The following is a 7,043-nucleotide window of genomic DNA, read 5'->3' as shown; positions in this document are numbered from 1 at the left end:
CCTATTTCCTCTTTCCCTTTCCTGAAAGACTTACTATTTTCCAGCTTCCTTCTCTCCTTAGGGTTGCCAGCTCCAGGTTGGGAAATTTCTGCAGATATGGGGGGTGGAGCCTGGGAGTTGAGGTTTGGTGAGGGCAACAACTTTCAGTGGGGTATAATGCCATAGCATCCAACCTCCAAAGTATCAATTTTCTCCGGAGCAACTGATCTCTTGTAATCTGCAGAGCAGTTGTAATTCTGGGTGACCTCTACCCCCCACCTAGAGGCTGGCAACCTAATTCCCATGGAGGAAATGGCTGCTTTAAAGGGTGGACTATGTCATCATACCCTACTGAGGTTGCTCCCCTCCTTCCCACCCAACAGCCGATCTACCTTTATCTGTCCTCTGTCTTAAGTCCCCCCCCTCTACCTAGGAAAACTGTGGCCCAGGTTTTGTGGTGCCAGCCACTGGACCAGGACCACTTGTAAGGCAGGAAACCCTCAAGGACTTGTGGGAAGACACCTCACTTTCCCCTCTATCCCCTTCCCCACTAGGGATAAGCATGAACGGGAAAAATGTGGTTCATTTTGGTTCAGGGTTTGTGGCCAAACCATGGACTGAATTGAACTGTGAGGTTCGTTAGCAAACTGAACCAGTTCGTGGCCCTGCAAATACCCTTGAAAGGGACCGCAGACCCTTTCAAGGGGGTTTGCAGAAAGCCAACAACAACAACAACAAATTTATTAAGAACAGTCATAAGACCAGCAAAATAAACCAAAATAGTACAACACCGAGTCTACGACATAGAATCCTTGCAGCCTTAAATACTAACATATGAAACCGGTCAATTCCGTCATTAATGGCTCGAGTTACAGTACATTCTACGCTTTTTAATTACCAGATAACACTGTGCTTCTCTCACGTACTAGAGGAGGTTTAAATAGGGAGTTGGAAAAATTTAGTGCACAATGCCAAAAAGAGTTACTTACTGTAAATTACTTAAAGATAAAGATCATGCGTTTCCATAAAAATTACAAAGAAATGAAATGGTCAATGGACAGAGTGCCGGTAGAGCAAGTTTGCAGAAAGCCTGAAAAACAGCTGAGCAATGGGAAGCTGGCCGCTCCCTGCAGCTCAGCTGTTTTTGCGGCTTTCACAGGGAACAGAAAGCAGGAGTTTAAAGCGACTTGGAGTCCATTTAAATTCCTACTTTCTTGTCTGTCAACAAACTGCCACAAACTGCTTTAAAAGTTTGTATAAGTTTGTGACAGTAGAACTTTGGTTCATGAACCATGAACAGGACAAAAACTGTGATTAATTTTGCTTCGTGTTTTGGTTCATGCCCATTCCTACTCCCCACACTAATTACTCTTTTCCTTCCCCTGGAAACATCCCCCCCCCCATATCATCTCCCCTTCGCCTGCCTCATTCTCTCCTCATCCATTCACCAAGCAACCTCCCATCTTCAGCTACATTTGTTATTTATTTACTTAATTTTTGCTTCACCATTCTCCATAGCAGGGACCAAAGCAGCTTACATTATTCTTTTCTCCTCCTTTTTATTCTCACAACAACCCTGTGAGGTAGGTTAGGCTGAAAATATGTGACTGGTCCAAAATCAACCTGTGAGCTTCCACAACATGGGAATTCACACCTGGGTCTCACCGACCCTGCTTTGATGCTCTAATCATGATGTCACGTTGGCTTTCACAGGATGGTTGATGTTAAATAGTATCAAGCAGCCAGGCCTAATTGAGTCGTGCAAGTCAGGTGGTATCAAGTCATGCAGATATTGCTGCCAGGCCTAGGTTTGCCAGCCTCCAGGTAGGGCCCGGAGATCTCCCAGAATACAATTGATCTCCAGATGACAGAGATCTGTCCCTCTGGAAAAAATGGCTGCTCTGGAGGGTGTATTCTGTGGCATTATACCATGCTGAGGCCTCTCCCCTCCCCAAACCCTGGCCTCCTCAGACTCCACTACAAAATCTCCAGGAATTTCTCAACCTACAGCTGGCCACCCTCACCAGGCCTGGCCTTAGCGAGTCCACCCTCATGGTTTCATCAGGCACTGAAATTAGACACAATTAAGCTACCATTAAGGACTGTTTTAATTAATTTTATCTCGATGGAATAGCTAATAGCATAACAATGAATGCTGTTATTGATTATCGTGAGCTGCCCTGAGCCTGCTTGCAGGAAAGGGTGGGATAGAAGCTGAATAAAATAAATAAATGAATAGATAAAATAGGCCAGAAAAGGGCTCTGCCTTTTACTAATAGAGCCAAACCTGGAATCTCTTGTTGCCTAGCAATGGTCACTGAGGGAATCCATTGCTTAAAGCTATAGGTGCTCCATTTAACAGTTCGTTTAAAAAACAAAAACCTGGCGCATTTTTTAAAGATTTCAGATTTATTTATTTATTTTGCACACCTGGAGCGCTGTTCAGGTTTGTAGAAAGATCTGTCTCGCCTGTTTCCTGCTTCAGTCTCTGGATTTAAGTATTCTCAGATTTGGCCAACTTTGCTATTAGTATATTGACGGGGTGGCCAAACTGCAGGGAGCCGCTTGCAACTCTTTCATACAGTCTAACTTATATGTTACTAAAAAGCAAGTTTGCATATTTTTCAATAAAAAACTTGTGTGTAGTATTTGTTCATGTCTTGCGGCTCTCAAACATCTGATGTTTATTCTGTGTGGCTGTTACTTTAAGCAAGTTTGGCCACCCCTGGTATATTGACAAGTGGGGGGCCTGCAAAGCTTGAAGGGGGGGAATCCCATCCTCCCCATGCCATCAAGCATGACTCCCTTGAGTCCCAGCCACGTTAGTGGTGGTGTCTCGGAGCTGCTTTGAGCCTGGTGTGGCTTCTGGCATCTGCAGTCTGGCCTCCACCGCTGCACCGGGCCAAGAGCCAGGCCTGCTGGCAGCTCTAAGACTTTGTCACCACCAAAGCTGCTGAAGCTGCTGCAACAACCTCCTGGTTCCTCTCCAGCTGCTCAATGTATTTCTTACACTTCTCAGATTTTTCTGCAAACCTAGGGGTTCACCCACATTTGCAGACAACCCTGCTTGGGTTAAATGTGCCCCCTATCTGCGGATTAGGCATCCACAGATAGGGTGCACACTTGGGAAATAGTATATAGATTATAATAACAACCATGAGGGAGATTGGTGAGACAACTGAGATTGGCCCCGGTCACATGGGCAGGAAAATGGGGGGGGGAGCGTGGCTGTTTGCCCCGGAGCAAAATAACGTGCGGTTGCACAATCAGATGTCCCGTCGAGGTCCTGTCTAGGTCCCATGTTTAGGGGGGAGGTGCCGATCACACGACCATCCTGCAGCGCGGCAAAGAAGCGGTGCGGCGTGATCACACCAGCAATCGCTAGGCGCCGCATCCGTGGCAAATGGGATAGATTTTTTAAAAACTGACGTTTGTACATACGCATGACTGAGCAATCGTATCTGCACATCCGAAGGCGGGTGGTGGGCTTACCGGAGAGGGCGACAGACGCTTCCGGACCCCAACAGAGCTCTGAGGCATAGCCAATGGAGGGGGAGGTGGGCCCCCTCGTCACAGCCGCTCTAACCGCCTGCGCGACAGTGGCCATAGCGACCCTCCAGAGGCGGCAAGCCTGGCTGCAGTGGGAGGGGGCTTCTTTGTGCGCATGCACAGTTGGGCGCTTGTCCGCATTCTGTGGAGACTTGGGGGAAAAAACCTGTTCGCGACGGGACATGAGCGGGCGCCAGATGCCACAGGATTCCAGTGGAAACGCAATCAGGCGCCCGCCCTTGCCCCTCGGTTTCCGGAAACTAGTACCTCGGAGGTACTAGTTTTTTACCCCGCATCTTCGGCGGGAAGCCTCGGGTTCGGCGCGGGAACTCTACGCTTCCCAGATGTGGTGGTGTGATCGCGTCCGGAAAATCCGCCTGTCTTCCGTCTCTCTTGCGTGGCTCATGTTCCGTGTGACCGCAGCCTTTGTATTTCAGACATGTGGGTAGTCTGAGTGTGGTCGTGGTTTGCCTGGACTTCATTTTCTTATTCACAGTGGGTGAATTCACTGAAGAAGAGAAGAGTCGATTTTTATACCCGGCTTTTCTCTATCTTAAGGAGTTTCAAAGCAGCTTACAATTGTCTTCTCTCCCTCTCCCCACAGCAGGCACCTTGTGAGGTAGGTGGAGCTGAGAGAGTTCTGGGAGAACTGTGGCTAGCCTAAGGTCACCCAGCATATTTCATGTGGAGGAGTGGGGAATCAATCCAGTTCTCCAGATTAGAGTCCTCTGCTCTTAACCACTACACCACTCTGGCTGTCATCCTAGCTTAGTCTCTTTACTAGATATTTTTCTATATGATACCTATTAGATAGTCACCCGCTTCCACTATGTTTTTTCAATAGGAGCAGTCTTCGCAGTTATGGGAGGATTTGTAATAGGGTTGCCAGGTCCTCTTTGCTCCCTGGTGGGGGGTGAGGTGTCGCCGCCGCACGCAGCACCCCCAGCATGATGACATCACACGGAAGTGATGTCATCATGTTGGGGATGTCGTGGTGGGTGCTGGGGGCAGGGCTTCCTCCGCTGGCCAGTGAACTGGAGCCCACCAAACTGGGGGATCCCCCACTCCCACCTGGGGGCTGGCAACCCTAATTTGTAAACTGATCCTTACTATATACTGGCTTTTCACTTAACAGACAAAAGTCACTTGGCTTCACACTGCAGCTGGGGAGACAACAGATCCTTTGCAGAATCTCTAAAATACTATTACCCCAAGTGGCTGATAATCCTGTAGGGTTTCCTGTCTCCCTTTTGACCCCCAGGAGTCTAGTAGAAATCATAGAAAGGCTCCTCAATGGGAAGCACAAGCACCCCTTGCCTCTGTCTCCTGAATTTTCTCTAAGGGGCACAGGATAGCATACGTGGTTCCCCTGCCACTTTATTCTAACAATAACCTTGTAAGGTAGGCTAAACTAAGAAAGTAACTGATTTAAGATCACCTAATGAAGTTCAGTGAGGATTTGAACCTGAGTCTCCCTTGTCTGACATGCTATAGCTAAGTCACATTGGCTTTCGTACAGTGTTAGGGAAGCTTAGCATTGCACAGCCTGTTGGCATGCCAAAGTTCCTCTGCAAGAAAAGAAAAACTGTGAGCCAATATTAGCTGTACCTATCCAAGGTGTCAACAGCTATAACTCTCCATTAACTACTCCCATGTAGCAGATACTATACTTGTCTACTAAAATGCAGTCACATGAAAGAAAGGCCAAGTTGGATCAGGCTTTTAGTTCTGCATCCTGTTTCCTGTAATTTCCAACCAAGTGTCCCAAGAATACCAGAAGTAGAGTGTGAAGGCAACAGCTCCCCCCCCCCCCATGGCTTGCTCTCCAGCAGCTGGTATGCAAAGGTCTACTGCCTCTGAACATGAAGGTTCTACTGAACTGTTGTGGTCATTAGCTGTTAATATACATAGAAATTTCAGAAATCATAGGCTGTGTAAAATGATTTTTTTTGTCTGTCCCAAATCTATTTCATTGGATGACTCTGAGTTGTGGAGTTGAGAGAGAAACATTTATTGTACCCATTATCTCCAAATCTAGCATGATTTTATAAACCTCTATCATTGGTCCCCATTTTTCTAAACTAAAAGCCCCAAATGCTTCAGCCTTTCATGAGAGGTAAGGTACTCTGACCTTTTGATCTTTTTGAATGCCTTGCCTGCACAAATAAAATAATGAAATTAACCTATGGGAAACACAGCAAAGCTTCATGCTGCGGCTTCCTGTGGCCCATTAAAGCATAGGTTGGGTACATAAATAACTGTGGCATCAAACTTCATACATGAGGTCTAATCCCAGTTTTTTAGTGCTTGCAGCTGCCTTGTGGACCTTGAAGAAGATGGTAAATGCCCATGTTCATGAAACATCTGCATAATTGATTCCTGCAACAAGTACTGCTATTCATATATCACTTAAAGCCCTTTTCATTTAAACCAAGGGGTCCACTGGTTTTACTAGAGCCCTGAAGAAAGGCTATTGGAACCTCAGTGCTACAGTTAATTATTTGGAAATGATGCGAGCTCTTCTGCTTTAAATTAAATCATTCTTTTACAATGAGCTGGGGAATGCTAAGCCAGGCCAGACACCGCTGGTTAGACTTAAGCCAGGGGTGGCCAAACTGCAGCTCGGGAGCCACATGTGGCTCTTTTACACATATTGTGCAGCTCCTGGTGAGGCGGCTGGGGAAGCAAAGGGGGAGGCATGATTCCCCGATCAGTCTTCCTTTTCCCAGCCAGTGCTCCCCTCCCTGCATAGGCTTGAAGTGGGGGGGAGCAAAGAAAGAAAGCAACTTTAAATGCCTTCTCAAAGCGCCCCCCCCCCGGCTGGCTTGGAGAAGGCATTTGTCTCTTTAAATCCCTTCTCCAAGCCAAGCCAGATGGTGTGCAGGTGTGTGGGGGGTGGTTTGGAGAACATATTTTAAGTTAAAGTTGCTTTCTTTCCACCTCTCCCTCCCTCCCCATTTATTTGCTTTCTTTCCACCTCTCTCTCTCTCTTTTCCCCATCCTCCCTCCCCCATCTTCTTTCCTTCCTTCCTTCCTTTCTTTTCTTTCTTTTCTTTGACAATTAGGTATCACAAGAAGCGGAACACACGATACTCATGGGGGAGGGGTATGCCCAGGCTTCTCCCTCCCCCCCGGACAGCAGCAGTGGTGGGAAGCCCTGTGTGACTCCCAACCGCCCAGGCTTCTCTCCCTCCCCCCTCGGCCAGCAGCAATGGCGGCGAGCCCTGTGTGGCACCCAGCCACCCGCCAAGGCTTCCCCCCCCTCAGCCAGCAGCAATGGAGGCGAGCCCCAGCCCCCCGGCCACCCAGGATTCTCCCCCCCCTCGGCCGGCAGCAATGGCGGTGAGCCCTGTGTGGCTCCTAGCCGCCCAGGCTTCTCTCCCCCCCCCCGGCCAGCAGCAAAGGCGGCAAGCCCTACGTGGCTCCCAGCTGCCCGCCTGCCCAGGCGTCTCCCCCCCTTGGCCAGCAGCAATGGCAGTGGGCCCTACGTGGCTCCCGGCCGCCCACCCCCCCAG

Source organism: Gekko japonicus, unplaced genomic scaffold (assembly GCF_001447785.1).
Source record: "Gekko japonicus isolate JY-2015 unplaced genomic scaffold, Gekko_japonicus_V1.1 scaffold115, whole genome shotgun sequence".
NCBI classification, from domain to species: domain Eukaryota; kingdom Metazoa; phylum Chordata; class Lepidosauria; order Squamata; family Gekkonidae; genus Gekko; species Gekko japonicus.
Note: the sequence above shows the minus strand (reverse complement) of the source record.